This window comes from Berghia stephanieae, chromosome 9 (assembly GCF_034508935.2).
Source record: "Berghia stephanieae isolate SIO BIC M18660-M18661 chromosome 9, UCSD_Bste_1.3, whole genome shotgun sequence".
In the NCBI taxonomy this organism is placed as follows: Eukaryota; Metazoa; Mollusca; class Gastropoda; order Nudibranchia; family Aeolidiidae; genus Berghia; species Berghia stephanieae.
In genome coordinates, this window is record NC_088368.1 from 37,573,577 (window position 1) to 37,593,065 (window position 19,489).

At 36.7% G+C, this 19,489-nt stretch overlaps 1 protein-coding gene across 1 annotated transcript in view; it reads right to left on the bottom strand.

Moving 5' to 3' along the window:
- Positions 1 to 14,546, bottom strand: part of LOC144980175 (14 kDa phosphohistidine phosphatase-like) — a 79,738-nt gene extending 65,192 nt beyond the window's left edge. Inside the window, exon 1 of the mRNA XM_078927750.1 lies at positions 14,307 to 14,546. The gene's annotated coding sequence lies outside the window, so the exon portion shown is untranslated. The remainder of the gene's footprint in view (positions 1 to 14,306) is intronic.
- Between the last annotated feature and the right edge of the window lie 4,943 nt (positions 14,547 to 19,489).

Here is a 19,489-nt window from a genome sequence, read left to right on the forward strand (position 1 = left end):
ACAAATTTAAAGAATACTGGGGATGTAGGAGCTTTCGGAATGTCTCCCCCCTTTATTTAACTTATGGAAAAACAAACATCCTAGCACCTTTACTAAGACTTATGACTAACCTTAATAGAAAAAGAAATATCCTCGATCTCGAGCTAACCCTAATAGTAAGAAAAGAATCAAAATGGCGACTGAAATACCTTTATGTGATCAAGTGAATAATATCACTATGAATGCCATGATTTGCTGAAAAATGCCAACACCCACACACACATGTATACACCACACACAACACACACACACACACACACAAACACAAACACACATACGCACGCACACACACATACACACACACACAAACATACACGCAATTAGAACACACATAACAACACTGATCACCGCTAAATCAACAACACAACGGAAGTAATAATAATACTTGATGTCATAAATAGATGACGCAAATTGACAACTTGTTACAGTGTCAAAATAAGTTGATTTTGGGAGTCAAGTGTCGTCGTTGGTACATCTTTTATGATATCTATTTGACTCAACGAACTTTCAAACTGACTTTAAATTATAAAAGGAAATCAAGTTATCTGTTTATCTATCTGTAAAAATACATTTCTAATTTTCAAATCTTTCAGTAGAGTTGTGCGCCGTATCCATTTTTTTTATTGACTCAAATAAGCACAATGATCTCCACAATGCTATATTTTTTAAAGAAAGGATATATATGTGTGTGTGTGTAATCTTAAGCGTTTGTAGTCTGATTAATACAATTTAGTCAGAACTACTCATAAAAATGGCTGGGTTAAAACAATAACAAAGAGCTGAGTGTCGTCAATTGGCTTCAACGGTCGTGACGTCACTTCCCTCGTAATGACGCATAGTAACTTAGTAACTGGCTCTAAACTATCGGAACAATGGCGGACGCCCTTATGAAATATTTCTCCGACGAGCATAAAAGTGTATCCAGAGGAGAAAAACATTATATATCTGATCATGTTTTGACTTTTATACATTCTGATCACATGAAAAGTTCTAACCAGCATGAAGAATAAAAAGTACCGATTTTATTTGTTTAGAACCACGATGCTCGCCGTTGCTGGGCGACGTGACATCAGACTATTGAATCCAATTTCGCTCCTTCTAGTGAGCATGGCGATAGACCGGGTATTGACACTGACGGGGAAACTCCGGTGTTCTTAAACAAAGTTCTTTATTAACATTGCTTTATGCATCATAATACATTTTGTTCAATTAGAATCACGACGGAGACTATTCAGACATATTATAGAAGGAACGAAATTGACATCAATCAGCTCTTGATTATTGTTTAGACGGCAATTTTGGTCTTTAGAAAATAGGGAGTCGTTCAGAGCCATTTGGCCCAATTTAGTCGGAGTTTCTCCCCCGGTTTCTATAGCGTGAAGCGGACAATAACAATTGCTTGCTAGTCTATCGCAAAGTATTTTTCGCCAGATCCAACAGACCCGGCTACCCAATCACTGCTGGGTGGACAGGGAATGTGAGAATCCTATATAACAGATTATACCGCGTCACTAATTAACTGGAGTTTGTTTGATTGTTTGCTTTGCTTCTTTTTGTCCCAAGCCCCCCCCCCCCCAAAAAAAAAAAAAAAAAAAAAAATCCCCAAGAAATCTGGCAAAACGGTGTGCACAGTAGGCATCCGATATGTTTGAAATATTTCAACTATGTTTGTAAACGAATTTCATGTGGTGAGAAAAATAAAACAAACTTCTCGGGTAGCTTTCTCTGTTTTTATTTTTTTACGTTTTATATTTGAGTGGGAAGTGGGAGGTAGTTGTTTTTGTCTTTTGTTATTTTCTTCTAGTTTTTACTTAGGAGAGGGATGTTTTGTGTGTGTATGAGGCGGGAGGGGGGGGGGGGTATTTAGCGGGGAGTAAATATTTTCTTATTTTGTATTTGTTGTTTTGTTAGTGATTTTTTGTTTTTGTATAGTGGGTTTAATTTTTTTTTTAATTGGTTTTTGTTTTGCTTTTGTTTTTGTTCCGCTATCAAAGGAACGAAATTGACCTCATTTAACTCTTTGTTACTCTTTTAGAGAGCCATTTTAATTATTAGTTCTCACTAAATTCTATTAATCAGACTATAAACGTTTAAGGTACACATTGATTTGTGTGATGGTACGTTTCATCTGACTGGCGGATGTTGTGAGTATTTTACCTAAACACATGTCATCAATAACTGCGTACAGACCCGACACTATGTATCTGTAATTCGCATGTGTACATTTTGAAAATTGTCAAAATTTTTCCCAATCTGCAGGGATCACAATTTTGGTTACTCGTTTTTCACCCGTTTCAAAGTTTGACTTTAAAAGGTCTATTGAATCCAAGGCTATCTATTTTTATAAAACAATAGTTACAATTCCACTCTTCTCCAGAATGTTGTGGTAAATGTCAGTTAATTCTAGTCTTCTTCTTACAAAATCTAAATAAGCTATATCAGGAGTGTAAGATGACGAAGCGACTCCGCTTTATTGAATTATCTCAAGAATTAGAAATCTATTCTTTTAGGAAATAGGGTTGGGAATCAACAGTCCTCCATTCTGAAAATGTTCTTTTTTTTCATTAATCACTGGCAAATCTAAAAATAATTCAACCATTATCCAGACCTGGCATACGAGTAACTTGCAAAGCTTTTAAAATTTAAGATCGAGAGAGAGAGAGAGAGAGAGGGAGAAAGAGAGAGAGAGAGAGAGAGAGAGAGAGAGAGAGAGAGAGAAAGAGAGAGAGAGAAAGAGAAAGGGGAGAGAGATAGAGAGAAAGAAAGAGAAAGAGAGAGAGAAAGGGAGAAGGATATATATATATATATATATATATATATATATATATATATATATTCCATACAAAACTAGCTTCATCAACTGTGGAAACAGGATGATAAAGGGAATCGGCAAATTGAAACAATTTCAAGAATGTTTACGAACAATTCATCTGATAGTTATGACAACAAATTCAAAAGTTTTAAACATACTTTGAAGCTTATTTCTTCGGTGTTAAATTCGACGTGTATTGATCCTTTCACGGCGTGATTCGCATTTACTCTAACCTGCCTAATAGTAATTCATCCAGTTTAAACAAGGTGTCTTAATAAAATTTAATATAGACCGTCTCTATGTAAATTAGATTGTAATCATTTGTTCAGCTTCTCGTCAGTTCCATTTGTCTGTGGAGATCAGTACAAAATATAGATTACCAGATATACAGAGTGGCCAAAAATTCTTTCTCGGATTTCAAAGTCTAATTATTCTTTTAAAAACTACAGATATTTCCATCTAGTTTTCAACGGCATGTACGAAAAAGTCATACATTTAAGCCGACGTGTACATATATGCAATACTGACATCCGAACCCACTTATGGGCCAAGTTGAACATTGTTGAAATGGGCAATATTTTGCGCCATATTCTTGAGATTTATATTGCAACATTGAGCCCAAAAGGAATTGGGATATCAGACCTACAAATAAGTGCACGCCGATTTATGCCCATTGGTCATCACCAAATTTAGCATAATTAACAGACATCATTTTTTTCTCTCTTTTTTTGACCTCACGAATGAGAGACATCCAATGTTTGTCGTCACTTTGCTAGTTTAGGTTTATTTATTTATTTATACATACAACAATAAACATAGGCATAGGGATATTGACCTTAAAAACAAATAAATAAAATTTAAAAAAATAGATAAGTAAAATGGTTAAATTGAATGATTGATATCAACTAGTCTTCTTTGTCCCTATTACAATACAGTCTTAGAGAACAATGTCATTGATTGGTCAGATAGCACTTTCCTATCTGATTGTATTATAATGGTGACAAGGAATAAATGGATGTTGTAATGACGGTTTTAGATGAGTTAACTCTCTCCTTACCAGCCATTTTCAGGATTTTCCCCAAAACTTCAAACCCAAATTCAATAGCAGTAAGTTCTTGCGATAAATAATTTCTTTAGCAAAACATGCCCTACAACACACTGTTCATTTTCTTTAAATTTTATGATGTACAAGAATAATATGAATAAGAAAAATGTTGGTTGTACCGTAACGAATGTGACGATTTTCCTATGGGTGGTGAGGAGAGGGTTAAATCACAATCACATAGTTCTGATCAATTTTATTTTAAATCCACTTTTCGAAATCTGCTCCATCACTAAATAATAGATACCAGATTGCGGCTTTAGGTCATATTTTTAAAAGTTGATAAAAGTCAAATATTACATTAAAATATTAAGCTTTTATATAGCGCAATATCCTCTTTTTTTTGCAATGTTTCACCAAGACCCCGCCATTTTAACTCGTTCTCACAACCAATTTTTACAGTATGACTGCGCTTTTATTGTTTACAAATTGAAAACACACACTCCTACCTCAAACATGAACACCATTACAATCAACAAAAGATTGTCTGTAAACGTGGTGGTCGACGTAAACAACATGTTATTGAAACGACAGCCCCGCGACGTCCAGTGAACTGTCATCGTTCAACTCGACCACCACAGACGTTAACACAAATATTGACAAACGACACGAGACCAAGTCATGGAAAAATAACATTTGTATTGGCCATATTAACGCACAGTCATAGAGAAACAACAAGACATTCGATATAATCGATATCATAGATCAACACGATATCGATATTCTATATATAACTGAATCATGGTTACGTCAGTTCGGTGATGAACCTATAATGAAAGAAATGACACCTCCCGGCTACAAGATGGAATCGTTCCCAAGAAATGGACGATCAGGAGGGGGGATCGCCACCATACACGACATTTCGTCTAAAATACAAAACAGGCCAATTTACTCCAAAAGTTTTGAGTGTGTCCAAACCACATTGACCAATCCTCAAATTTCATTTTAATCACTTATATTTACAGACCACCCCCGAGCAAAAAGAACAAACTAAGACAGAATGATTTTGCTGACGAATTTTCAGATTTTTTATCAAAAGACACATCAAAAAAACGAAAACTTTTTATCGGCGATTTTAATATTCAGTTTGATGTTGATAAGAACAGTCTCATTAAAATTATAAAAAATATGCTGAATGAACATGGCCTGACTCAGTTAGTGACCTCTCCAACTCAAAGATTAGGGCACATCTTGGACTGGTTCATCACTGATACATCCTTGCTTGTTGAATCAATTAAAAACATTGAAAAAGAAATTTCAGACCACAATCTGATTCTGGCAACTCTAAAATGCATCAAAGAGAAAGCAAAGAAAGTCAAGATAGTGTCTAGGGATACTAAAAGAATAGACATTAGTTCCTTAAAAAATAATCTGTCAGAGGAACTAGGGAGAATGGATATACCATCAGCACAGAAAACGGACGACGTACTGCGCAACGTCATCGACAGGCATGCACCAAAGACAACGAGAGTAATAAATTCCAGGAAACTGTCCCCGTGGTTTAACAAGAGTGAAAAAATTGCCAAAAGGGAAAAGAGGTATGCTGAGGCATCGTGGAGAAAATCGGGCCTTGAGATTGACCGACTGATTTATATGGCAAAAAAAGAATAAATATAAAAGCACCTGCAAAAGAGCAAAAAGAAATTATTATAACACGAAACTATCATCAGTGAGGGACACTAAGGAATTTTTCTCTGTTTCAAAGGAACTTTTAGGGGAAGAAAAGGGCATGTGTCTACCCACTAATATCCCAGTAGAAAAACAGCCGGATGCATTTTCAAATTTCTTTTCAGGAAAAATATCGAAAATTCGGAACAATTTGGACCTCTTGCAAAATGAAGATATAAATTTCCACCCTTTTTCGGGTTCACAAGGACTCTCTTGTTTTAAAGAAACAACTGAAGAAGAGATTTCTAAAATAATTTGTTCATCTCCCTCGAAGTCATGTGATTTAGATCTTTTACCAACTAATATTTTGAAATGATGTCTTCCTGAGTTGTTACCTTGTATAATTCATATTATAAATCAGTCACTTATCTCAGGACAAGTCCCAGATATCTTTAAACATGCAATTGTAAAGCCTCTCATAAAAAAGCAAAACCTCGATGTAAATGACCTTAGAAACTACCGTCCCGTCTCAAATCTGCCATTTCTTTCTAAAATCCTTGAAAAAGTTGTACTCAGACGCCTTTCACAACATCTCCAAGAAAACAATCTATGGGAAAAAATTTCAGTCAGCTTATCGTTTTTACAGAAACTGCTCTGTGCAAGTGATTTGCTTGATGTTTTAGATAAAGCTTCTGTTTCTCTTCTGACATTGTTAGAACTTCCGGCGGCTTTTGACACTATTGACCACGGCATTCTCATTAAACGACTTAATATAACTTTTGGCTTGTCTGGGACTGTCTTGCAGTGGTTTGAATCTTATTTAGATGACAGAAAGCAACATGTTATGATTTTAGATAAACTTTCTCGTCAACATACATTGTCTTTTGGTGTTCCCCAAGGCTCTGTTTTGGGTCCGATTCTTTTTGTTTTGTATACTTCTCCATTATCTAATGTCATCACTGGTCATGGGCTGCGCTATCATCTCTATGCAGATGATACGCAACTTTATGCTACAGATAAAACTAAAAATCTCGAAAATATTGTGAAACGTGTGGAAGAATGTGTGACGGATGTAAAAGAGTGGATGGATGCAAACAAGTTGAAAATGAATGAGTCAAAAACAGAAATGATGATTGTGGGAAATAGAGGGCAGTTGAAGGTGAATGATGGTCTTGGGGTGTTGATTGGGGGTGGAAAGATGAAAGTTTCAAAGACTGTGAAAAATGTGGGTGTCTATTTTGATTCAGAAATGAGAATGTCAGCTCACATTTCTGCTCTCTGTAAATCTTTATACTTTCAATTGAAGAAAATCAGTTCGATCCGTCAGTATATTACAATTGGAACATGTAAAACATTGGTTGTCTCCCTCATTTTTTCGAAACTAGATTATTGTAACTCCCTGCTTGTCAACTTGCCTCAGGCTTCTAAAAAACAATTACAACTACTGCAAAACAGTGCAGCAAGATTAGTTTTTGGCAAACGAAAATTTGATCATACAACCTCCTTGTTGGCCTCTCTCCATTGGTTGCCCATTGAAAAGCGCACATATTACAAACCAGCGTGTCTTGTTTATAAGTGTTTGACTGGTATAGCACCATCATATCTCACAGATCACGTGGCCATGTGTAAATTTGAAAATTACACTTAAAGATCATGTAATGACAAAACGAAAATTTTGGAAAAAAGATCAAGAACAAAATTTAATGATAGATCGTTTGCTTGTCTCGGCCCCAAGATTTGGAATGAACAACCACGTGGTCTGAGGGAGTGTTAGTCTTTACCTGCCTTTAAAAAGAATCTCAAGACACATCTTTACTGTATTTGCTTTTATTGACACTATGAATCCTTGATTTGGCTATGAATTTATTTTTTTTCTAATAATATATTATATTGTAAAGTGCCCAGAGTTTGTGTTTTACACGAGAATGAGCGTTGTATAAATGTGTATTATTGTTATTATTATTATTATTATTATTATTATATTATTATTATTATTATTATTATTATTATTATTATTATTATTATTATTAAACGTGCTCAAAGCGCTTTACAAGGGGTCCCTGTCCAACAGCAACATTTAACATTTCGCACAAGATATGACGCGTGTAAGGCGATATTATATTTTTTTCGGACAAAGACAGAGACGGCCAGGTACTCATTTTACACCTGAGTACGGTGAGAGAATGTGAGTAAAGAGCCTCTTCCAAGGACTCAACTATGCACCGAGCGAGCGGGGCTCGAACTCATGACCTTCCGATCCGAAAGCGAATGTTATACCACAAGACCACATAGCCGCATGTAAGGAAATGCCTTTGTGTTTATGGCGCTGTCTGGAAATACTTTTGGTTTGCACGCCTCACGACATCCAACCTTATCTTGATTTATTTCTTTAGGTCACTCTAAAACGTGAGAGTGCAGTCTTTCCGTCGTGTCTGTGAGTCTAACCTTCGACATCCCCAATTTAATCCCTGACGTTATCGGAGCTGCAAATGGCCATTGTCTCCATAGACCATGGTTGACTTCGTGACGATCCACCGTACGCGCATTTTATTTATTTAGGTGTAAACATGTTTAGAACAGTAAATGACAACAACCACCATTCGTCTCGAGTTTTTCCATGAGTAATGCGAATAGGGATGGTAAAAACAGTGACTTTTAATTTCATCTTCAGTTCTGCTGTAAGTCCGTGGTGGAGAAGGACGTTTTGTATTTTCTGTTGTGAAAGTCCATAGTAACGTTCTATCACGGCTTCTAACTCCTGTCTCTGTTGTGAGACAGTATTACCAAACAGAAATTAATGTTGTTTGATTTCTTTTTTAGTAGTGCTCTGTTGGTGAGATTTCAGTGTTATTTATAATCTATTGAAATATTGTGTTCTGTTGTGATTATCGGCATTTCTGATTTAATTGGTTTTAATGATAATAATGATACCCGAGTTTCCAGTGCTATTTTGCGATGTGTCAGTTGTCCGGTTTTATACTGAGTTTTATATCGGTGTTGATATTTTTAGAATTGATTTTCATTGTTTTCATTTTCTTTCCCAGATCTAGAGCTCTGGCCTTTCTCTAACTTTAGGTGATTTTTTGTGACTTTACCTGACCATAAAGTAACCTTTAGTAACAAGAACTGAAACCTGTTACAAAATAAACATAATAACTTACCGTGACCTTTACATAATTTGAGGAACAATCCATTGTTTGATTACTGCATTAGACATTGTCGTCTGGAACCCAATACATTGGTACTGTGTGTCATTCATCTGGACATTTATCTCATCAATATCCCACACTTGGAATAACACACAGGCAACTACAGCACATAGAATAGCGACATCACACAAACGGAGATAAGTTGGGGACCCAGAGGTCATACAAACGAAATGATCATAATATTTTTCTACCATTATTCATATATCATTTAGCTTTATATTCACATCATTCACTTCTATCACCAAATCATCATATCTGTCAATCATTAGTTTCATCGATATTATTTTGACATTCATCCTTTTGTCACAGCCTATATTACCAATATCATAATTTTACTTAGAAGCGTCATCTTGATAACATTCATCACACCATCATTATCATTATCATCATCCACCATACATTCTTGATTCATCTGCTATATTCATTCATACATAATTCATTTATGACCAGCTCATTATTATAAACATTTCATATCATATACACTTAACTCACGGACTTGTGTTCATAATTGTGAATCTTTGGCAGTCAGCCTCACCCCCCCCCCCTTTTTTTTTGTCATTTTATAATATAAGTGTCGCTGTGCACACTCGAGCTCAGACCGTGTGACACTGCACTTAACATAATATAACATGGTTAAAGGGTTAATAACTTAGGATTACATCCGTTAGATTTGATGTGAAAAATACAACATGATCAATCAATAATATCATCAATGAACAAATAAGTAAAAAAAACATGACTGGTCATACTGCAATCTTAGATAACACAACAATATCCTTATTGAGAAAAGTGAATTGGATTTTCTTAATTAGGAAATGAGTATGTTTCAGCCAAAGTAATTTGTAATTTAAGCGCTTAGAGTCAGGTGTCTCGGAGTTATTGCGCCATATAAGTTTTTATTATTATTATTATTATTATTATTATTATCATTATTATTATATTATTATTATTATTATTATTATTATTATTATTATTATTTATTATTATTATTATTATTATTATATATTATTATTATTATTATTATTATTATTTAAAGACAATAAATGATCTAATTCTTATTAAGATAATTTATAATATAATTTATTTAATATATTCTAAGATTTTAATTTCTAATAATTTCTCCCCGATAAATCCCCATGTTGACGCGTGGATAACAACATTTTTACCGTAATCGGAGGAAATAAACAACATGTATTTAAAATTTTGGCCAGAAAACTCCTCCTTGAGATATCGATCCATTATTATAACGACTCTCACCTTGGCAAAAACTCTCAAACCTGGAACTTCCGCCATGTCCGTGTTTATGAGTTTTTGCCGAGACGTTATTTTATTCGATCGACATTGGAAGTATGGGTTTTCTGGTCAAAATAGTTTTTACTAGGTTTTATTTCCGAGCACGCCTTATTTGACCAGATGCACTAAAAAAATCGTGAGCTTTTATATAGTGCAATGTCCACTAAACGTGATCAAAGCGCTTTACAAGGGGTCCCTAGCCAACAGCAACACGTAAAATTTAGAACGGGACATGACGCATGTTAGGCAATATTAAATTTATTTTTTTTTTGGACAAAGACAACGCTGTTTACGGCCATGTACTCATTTTACACATGAGTACGGTGAGAGAATGTAAGTAAAGAGCCTTCTCCAAGGACTCAACTATGCGCCGAGCGCGAGGCAGGACCTTCCGATCCGAAAGCGAGTGTCATACCACTAGACCGCTTAGCCGCACTACTCATATTTACAAGCATAACAGACAGACAAATGGAGTGATGAATATCGTTTAAATTTCTTGTAATGGAAAATACAAAAGCCTAGTTTGTGTTGGTCTGAGAGTATTTCCATGACAACAATGTGATCATAGCAGTGTACGTTATTAGACCTGTAAATATGTAAACGTTGATCTGAGAGTATTTCCATGGCAACAATGTCATCGTAACAGTTTACGTTATTAGACTTTTAAATATGTGTCACGTTACTTCTCAAGCCTGTTGCTAGGCTATTTTGTGTTGACAACGACTCTCAGCCATCTCAGGGCACGGGCCTGGCTAGCAGAGGCAATGTCTGACATCCTTGCAAAAGGAAATCTTCCACAAGTGTGGAGCATGCGAAGATAGTTGCCATCCTGAAGCCAGGGAAGCCGGCGAAGGAGGCAGACAGTTACAGACCCATATCGCTGCTGAGCTGTCTTTACAAATTGTTGGAGCGTGTTCTATTAAACCGATGGGGGCCGGTCCTAGACGCTGCCCTGCCACCTAAGCAGGCAGGCTTCAGGGAAGGGAGGTGCACCACGGAGCAGGTCATCGCCCTTACAGAGCATATTGAGCACGGGTTCGAGAGAAAACAGCAAACAGGTGCTGTGTTTATAGACCTATCAGCGGCGTACGATACGGTCTGGTGCGATGGGTTAATGCTCAAACTTGCAAAAATCATAAGGTGCAAAAACACCTTGAAGTTGTTCTCTTCGATCTTAGGGGAAAGGCAATTCCACGTCGCGCTGGGAGACGTCACGAGCAAAGTAAGGAAATTGAAGAATGGGGTCGCTCAGGGTCGGTACTTGCGCCAATGTTGTTTAACGTTTACATTAGCGATATGCCGAACACTTCCTCCCTGAGGCTGGGATACGCAGACGACTGGGCACTCGTTACTCAGAGTAAAGTGTGGACCCGTCTCGAGAGCGTACTCAGCGAGGACGTCACCAGACTCAAATCCTACTTTGACAAGTGGTACCTGAAGATGAACACTTCAAAAACCGTGGCCACTGTATTTCACTTATGCAGTGGTTGGCACACCCGTAAACTGAATGTCCTAGTCGGTGACCAGCCACTCCCATATGAGCCGCGTCCAAAATATTTAGGGGTGACGTTGGATCGCAGCCTTACCTATCGGGTTCATCTCGAAGGGGTTGCCCGGAAGATAGAGAAACGCAACAGTCTTCTGAGGAAGCTGGCGGGATCGACTTGGGGCGCTAGCCAAGCGCTCCTGAGAACATCCGCCCTGGCACTATGCTATTCCACCGCGGAGTATTGCGCTCCAGTGTGGGGTAGAAGCAGAAACGTTGAGAAGGTGGATGTAAAACTTCGCAAGTCGATGCACATAGTGTCGGGAACGCTAGCAACAACCCCTAGAGAATGGGGCCCGATAATGGCAGCGACCCAGCCCCCCGATGTCCGGAGGGAGAGCATTACGGGAAACTGGCTGAGTAAGATCAAAGAGAGAGGGAATGGGGATACCCCTCTCATGCGCATAATGAACGGTGCCCCCGTTTCGAGCCGAAATAAGTCCCGGCAACCCTTGTACGCAGAATCCCTGACTACGGACAGAGCTGCACATACGAGATGGAAGTCGGTTTGGACGAATTCAATCCCTCGTGGGGGCGGGGACCTACACTCCTCTAAGCTTGGTGAGAAGTTGCCAGGCTTTGATACCAGTAAGAGGAGACACTGGGTAGCTGCGAATCGGCTTCGGTCGAGGAGCTGCCTAACGGCCGGTGCGTTACATCAGTGGGGTCTAACTTCCTGTCCAATATGTCCACGCTGTGGGCAAGAACCCGAAACGGCAGAGCATCTAGCCGAAAGGTGTGTTGTGACGATGCTACCAGGCGGGTTCGCGACGGTGCACGAATGCGGACCGGACTTTGCTGATTGGGTCGATCGTCATAACATAATAGTGTGAACCATAAGAAGCTGCTGCCATCCTATGAATATTACTCACCATGGTTATATAAACCCATGGCAGACCGCAAATCGTCACTTGCTATTCTTCGCACAATGCAGGGTTGATTGTGTAAAAAACGTTCGGGGCCAGAAAATAGCAAGGGCATTGTGCAGGTTACTGTACTGTGACCAAAATCATTGCATAAAGAAAGCAGATTTATGCAACATCGGTCTGATAAAAAAAAAAGAGATCAATAAATTCATAGTACAGAGAAGGCAAATCTGTTACTATAATATGTCCCAATAAAGTATAACACAGAGAAGGCCGAAACTGTGTAACACTGGCCGGTTCGGAACAAACTAAATATAACACAGTAGACCAAAACTGTTATATAAATATTAAAATCTGATCGGTTCGGTGACGAATTAAAAGGCGACGCAAGTCATAGTATCACATCTCAAAAGATTGTGATAATAAAAAGATCCCGTTAAAAATTGAGCCGGTCAAATCTCCATCCAGATCCAAGAGGATAGTGCTAAGTCTTGGACGTAAAACAAATTTGAGAAGCACGGTTGTTCTCAATATTTGTTGGGCCGTGACCGGCACAGGGTGAAGAAGTATCCACACTACATATCTTTACGAAAAGTCAGAGTGACGATGTTACAAGATTACAGAGGAGCAAACCCGAGACGACAACAAGACAAGATTTGTTTGTGTGTATTGTATTGTCTTTACATGTTACTGAATAGGTACGTTTTAGTTGTCAAACCTTTCATTTGTTTAACTCTCTCCTTACCAGCCATTTTTAGAATTTCCCCTGAAAATTCAAACTCACCCAACAGAAAAATAGACTTTTCTAACTCAAACAAAAAAGTAACAAGTTAATTCTACACAAAATGTTGTTCAGCAAAATGAGCCCGACAACATAGTGTTTAGTATTTATATGTGTAATCAAAGTATTTCTTTACATTTTGTGACGTACAAAAGAAATCAGAATGAGACAATGCTCGGTTGCATCGTAACGAATGTGACGATTTTCCTATGCTTGGTAAGGAGAGGGTTAATAATTTAAAGCTATACTTTTGTGGGGACCTTTTGTGAAATCATTAGTCCGATTGTAGTTGGAAATATCTTTATATTTTAATGTCATAAAACCAGTGACAATATGTACACGTTGGTGTGAGAGTATTTCCATGACAACAATGAGCCCATAACAGATTGGATGACGGACTTGTAAATATGGACACACTGGTTTGAAGTCATGGACAAAAATAAATAGTAACGGCTTTGGAAAAGGACAGAACATTTAGGGCTGAAAAACACTTCTTTAGCCAATAAAATAAACAATAAAAACATGAATACATCACATAAAGTCCAGACAGACTGTTTGGTACGGTAATAAAATTGTTGTATTTCTGCAAGCAATCCATAACCTATAACAGTTTGGGTTAGTATACGTATATAAAAAGATACGTTGTTTGGAGAATATTTTCAACGCAACAATAAGCCCATAACAGTTCGGATTATTAGACCTGTAAATAAGTAAAATCGCGACAGGCCAGACAAATCTAAACAACTTTATTGCTTAAATTTATAAAATTAATTAAAGAATTAAAAAAAATAAAATGCAGCTCAATCGGTCAACATTTGAAATACGCGTTAAAAGGAATAGAGAAGATGTGATTATTTTTTTTTAAATCTATAATGGCAAAAGAAAACGATCTACACCTTTGTAACCAATCCGTGGTATAAACTAAATTTGTTCTGTCGTGTGTGTGTGTGTGTGTGTGTGTTGTGTGTTGTGTGTGTATGTGCGTGTGTGTGTGTGTGTGTGTGTGTGTGCGTGAGTGTATATGTTTGTGTATGAATATACTTAACTTACCTTTATTTTTATAAACAAGATTCTGTGATCCGCGAAGAAATTAGAGTAAGCAAAAATCCAAAAATAACAATAATTGAAACAACTGGCGTTAAGAATGTTGGTGGATATAATATACGTAGGTAGTAGATAGGTAGGCAGTAGTCAAAAGGCTTGGACTTGGACGAAAATTGGGCTGAAAGACGGGCAGGATTGATGAATGGGTGGCAACGTTGAAAAGACGATGCCTTGGCAACTGAAATAGATATAAAACTTAGCTGGTGCCACCACACACCATACAATACCTACTCACTAGGTTCCATCCGATGCAACTGGGGGCTACCAGTTTTACATTTTAATGCCAAATTACAAAAATACGAGTATGAGCCAACATCATGGATCAGTATGGAATTTTAGCTCACAATTATTGTTATTGTTGATTTTGCTGTTTGTGCGTTTGTTTGTTTTATTTGTTTTCGGGGGTGGTGATGTTTTTTTATTAGTTTAAAAACTGGAAAAAGGCGGGGGGGGGGGGGACGCGGGGCTTGCAACTATGTATGACATTGGAGAGAAGGGGTTGTTATTTTTTTAATTTTTGTTGTTTTTTTTTTTTTTTGCTTAACTCACTCAACCCTAAAACCGACTATATCCGTTGTTTACCCGGATTACTTTTACGCCATGCCTTTTTATTACATTTTTTCTGAGACAATTTATAGACTATTGTTTTTCATTTTTACATGTTTATGGTAGTTGAATAAAACTATCTATCCACATGCTCATTTTAATACATTTTTTTCCAATTTTTAAAAGTAGCAAAAAATCTCTAGGATTGAGTGAATTAATCCGACATCTTCAAATCTTACAGTCTAAAACTTTGCGTGATATAATGATAACAATTTGAGTTGCCTTTACTTTGAAAATCAAGACATTCACTCAAACAGTCCTTCAGAACTTAATGCAGTGATGCAAGATATTTAACAAGTGTCTATTTATAAACACGTTATGCAACGAATAGGAAACAATTAACCTTTTAACGCTTCGTGTATCGGGAATATCCGACGTAATGGGCTTCACTGCTCTAATAATGAACAACAAAGGTGAATTTAATATTGGCATATTCTCAAATCGTTTTGCCGTGGTTTTTTTTTTTTTTTTTATTTTTTTTTTATTTTTTTTCTTGTTTTCCTGCTATGGCTTATTTGACATATTTGGTCAAAACTATCTGGCAATAATGGTGTAAATCCTCAGCATTAACAAGTCTTATTTCAGCCCACCTGGTCTACCTGTTGGAGAATAGCCCGTTCGTGTGCCTCGCCTAGCCCCGTGGCAGACATGTCAAAATTATGAAGGTGCAAAAGCTGGGCGGGTAGATAACCAGTTAACTTCCGTACAAAAAAGAGAAAGAGAGAGGGTTAGAGAGGGGAGAGAGAGAAAGAGAGAGAGAGAGAGAGAGAGAGAGAGAGAGAGAGAGAGAGAGAGAGAGATCAGTCGAAAAAAGAAGAAAGAAAATCTAAATATAACAAAACAAACCCAAACCTACCTAAGCTCACCTGCTTCATATACAGCTGACGAGTTGGAATTCTTGATGAGGTTGCAAGCAAATGAATTCGGAAGAAAGGAGGGGAAGAAAAAAAAGATATTTTAAAGAGGAGCTTGGAGTGGAGACAAAGCAAAGACGAGAGAGAAAAAAACCCCAAAGAAATTCTTATCGTGCTTTGATACTTGTCTCCAAGTAAAACAAAAACAGAACTTAAGTGCGTTACTGTGACTGTAATATTATTGTGAAATTCAATGTTATGTATTCGAAAGGCAAAAAGAAAATTATAATTATGTCATCATCATCATCATCATCATCATCATCATCATCATCATCATCATCATCATCATCACCATCATCAACTTCATGATCATGACCACCATTAACGTCGTTTTCTTCTCCCTCGTCGTCGTCGTCGTTCCCCTCTTCCTCCTCCTCCTCTTCATCCTTCCCCTATTCCTCCTTCTCCTCTTCCTCCTCATCCTCATCAATCTTCTTTGTTGTTTTTTTAATTGTCTTTTTATCTTTGTTATTTTTTGTTTGTTTGGTTGGTTCTGTTAGTTTTGTTTTTGTATTTTTTTCTAATTTTGTGGCTTTTACCCTTATATCGATTTTTGTTTTGTTTTTGTTTTGCTATTTCTTCAGTGGTCCTCAGGGTCATTAGGCCCATGGAGCCGGAGTTTATCCCGGTTTCTATAGCGTCAAGCGGACAATATTGATTGATTGCTATCCTTTGGATAGGAGTCTAGACTATCGCAAGTACGTTCCGCCAGATCTAACAGACCCAGCTTTCTCAATCACTGCTGGGTGGAAAAGAGGGATCAGCAAAAATCTCGATTGCACCCGAGATCGATCTCGGTCCCTTTGTGTGTGAAGCAAGTGCTCTACCAACTGAGCTATCGGAACCCCCTTGCTTTTTCTTACTTTTGTTTTACCTTCTTTGTTTTGCTTTATATTTTTTTTTTGTCCTTGTTTTTTGGAGAAGATGGTTACGGTCATGTTGAATTCTATCTAAAAATCGGTTTTCATTCATTTCCAGTTTTAGATGTCGAACAAAAAGCGTTATTCGAAAAAAGGCAATGAAAGACCTCTAGCTATGGAAATCTTAGAGGCAAGATGGAAACTATTATTTATTATGGATAATCAGAAAAGATGAAAACAATAATACCTAATAAATCCATGAATACATTTTTCATTCCATCTGGATATAAGAAATACACTGGAGCATACATACATATATATATATATATATATATATATATATATATATATATATATATATATATATATATTATTTTAATATTTACCACAATGTTGGAGTCAGTCTACATCGATGTTTCAGCCAACACGATTCAATTTATATATATATATATATATATATATATATATATATATATATATATATATATATATATATATATATATATATAATTTCCACTTCGCGTGCTCAAAGCGCTTTACAGGAGTCCCTTGCCAACAGCAACAACTTACTTGTAGGACGAAACATGATGCCTATTAGGCGATATTACAAGTTTTCCGACAGAGACAATACCCTTAAGTCGCAGGTACTCATTTTACACCTGATTACCATGAGAGAATATGAGTAAAGAGCCTTTTCTATGGACTCAACCATAGGGCCGCTTAGATCGGGTCTCTAACCCTGGGCCCTCCGCCCCGAAGTCGAGAGACATACGATTAGATTAAATTGAGCTTTATATAGCGCAATATCCAGTAAATGTGCTCAAACCGCTTTACAAGGGGTCCCTGGTCAACAGCAACATTTAACATGTAGAACGGGACATGCCGTCTGTTAGGCGATATTACAATTTTTCGGACAAAAACACCGCTGTTAAAGGCCAGGTACTCATTTTACACCTAAGTACGGTGAGAGAATGTGAGTAAAGAGCCTTTTCCAAATACTCAACTATGCTACAAGCGCGAGGCTCGAACCCAGGACCTTCCGATCCGAAAGCGAGTGTCATACCACTAGAGCACATAGCCGCACAATTACATTATAGATTACATTAGATTACATAAATGGGAGTTGTCCTTCAGAGCAATGAGATCCGGAGTGTATCCTGTTTTGTATAGAGTGAAACGGAAATAGCAACTGCTTGCTAACCTTTGGATAGAACGATATTCTATTGCAATTAACTTTTCCGCCAGATCTAACAGGCCGAGCGACTCAATCGCTGAGATATCGGGACCCTCTGACCACATAAATGTTCTATTTTAATGCTTTAGTTATTACAAATATGTGCGGCTAAGTGGTCTTGTGGTGTGACACTCGCTTTCGGATCGGAAGGTCATGGGTTCGAGCCTCGCTCGGCGCATAGTTAAGTCCTTGGAAAAGGCTCTGTACTCACATTCTATCAAAATAAATTATAATATCGCCTAACAGGCATCATGTCTTGTCCTTAATGTTAAATGTTGCTGTTGGACAGGGGACCTCTTGTAAAGCGCTTTGAGCACATTTAGTGGGTATTGCACTACACAAAAGCTCAATTTTTGTAAAACAAATAAATGCACACTGATCAACATAAGAAATATAGATAATATGCGCTTGGCTAAGAAGCTCACAACATTGCCATCCGGAAGTATAACGGACCAACACACAAAACTATGTGTAACCTTGAACGTTTATAGTCTGGTCAATACAGTTTTGTGAGAATTACTCATAAACGCGGATGGCAAAAAGTAATATCAAAGACCGTGTGACGTCAACTTCATACTATCTATAAACGAACTCCCCACTACCATTCACATTGTCGTACATAGAGACCTCTAAAATCACCAATAAGGAGGACCTTCTGACATTATAGAGATAAAGCGATTAGAGAGGCAGCCGAGGCGTCCCGATGGGATGATTAGTAAGCGAAATTTTGGCCTGAATAACTAAATATAAGAACGTGAAGTGTTTCTTGCAGTTGCGCAACATCGTTTGAGAATGTTCTGTGTCGTCCTTGACGCTATTAAATGAACGTGTATAAAACTATAATTATTATTATTATTATTATTATTATTATTATTATTATTATTATTATTATTATTATTATTATTATTATTATTATTATTATTATTATTATTATTATTATTATTATTATTATTATATTATTATTTTATTATTATATTATTATTATTATTATTATTATTATTATTATTATTATTATATATTTATTATTATTATTATTATTATTATTATTATTATTATTATATTATTATTATTATTATTATTATTATTATTATTATTATTATTATTATTATTATTGTACGTTATATTTTTGTGGTTATTAATGGTATCAGTATATTTTTTGGTTCCATTTACCATTTTTCCCCCACTTTCATGTATGTTGTCATCAAATTGTATGATTTATTGGCGAAAGCCTAAGATTGAATAAACTTTGAAACTAAACTTTGAACTTTGGTATAGGTTGCCCCAAAGAGACTGGATATAAGAAGAGACTTCACTTACAACAAATGTGGTCGTCCAGTTTTTTTTTTTCTTTTTTTTTAGGGGGAAGGTTAATTTTAAGAAAAAGCTTTTCTAGTGAATTTTGGAAATATTTTTCCCTTTTTAATTCGGGAAGAGGAAAAAAAGGGGTGGGGGGGGGGTGGGGGGGGTCTTTTCCCTTTTAGGGGAGGGAGGAAGAGGGACAGCGGCTAGTAGTTT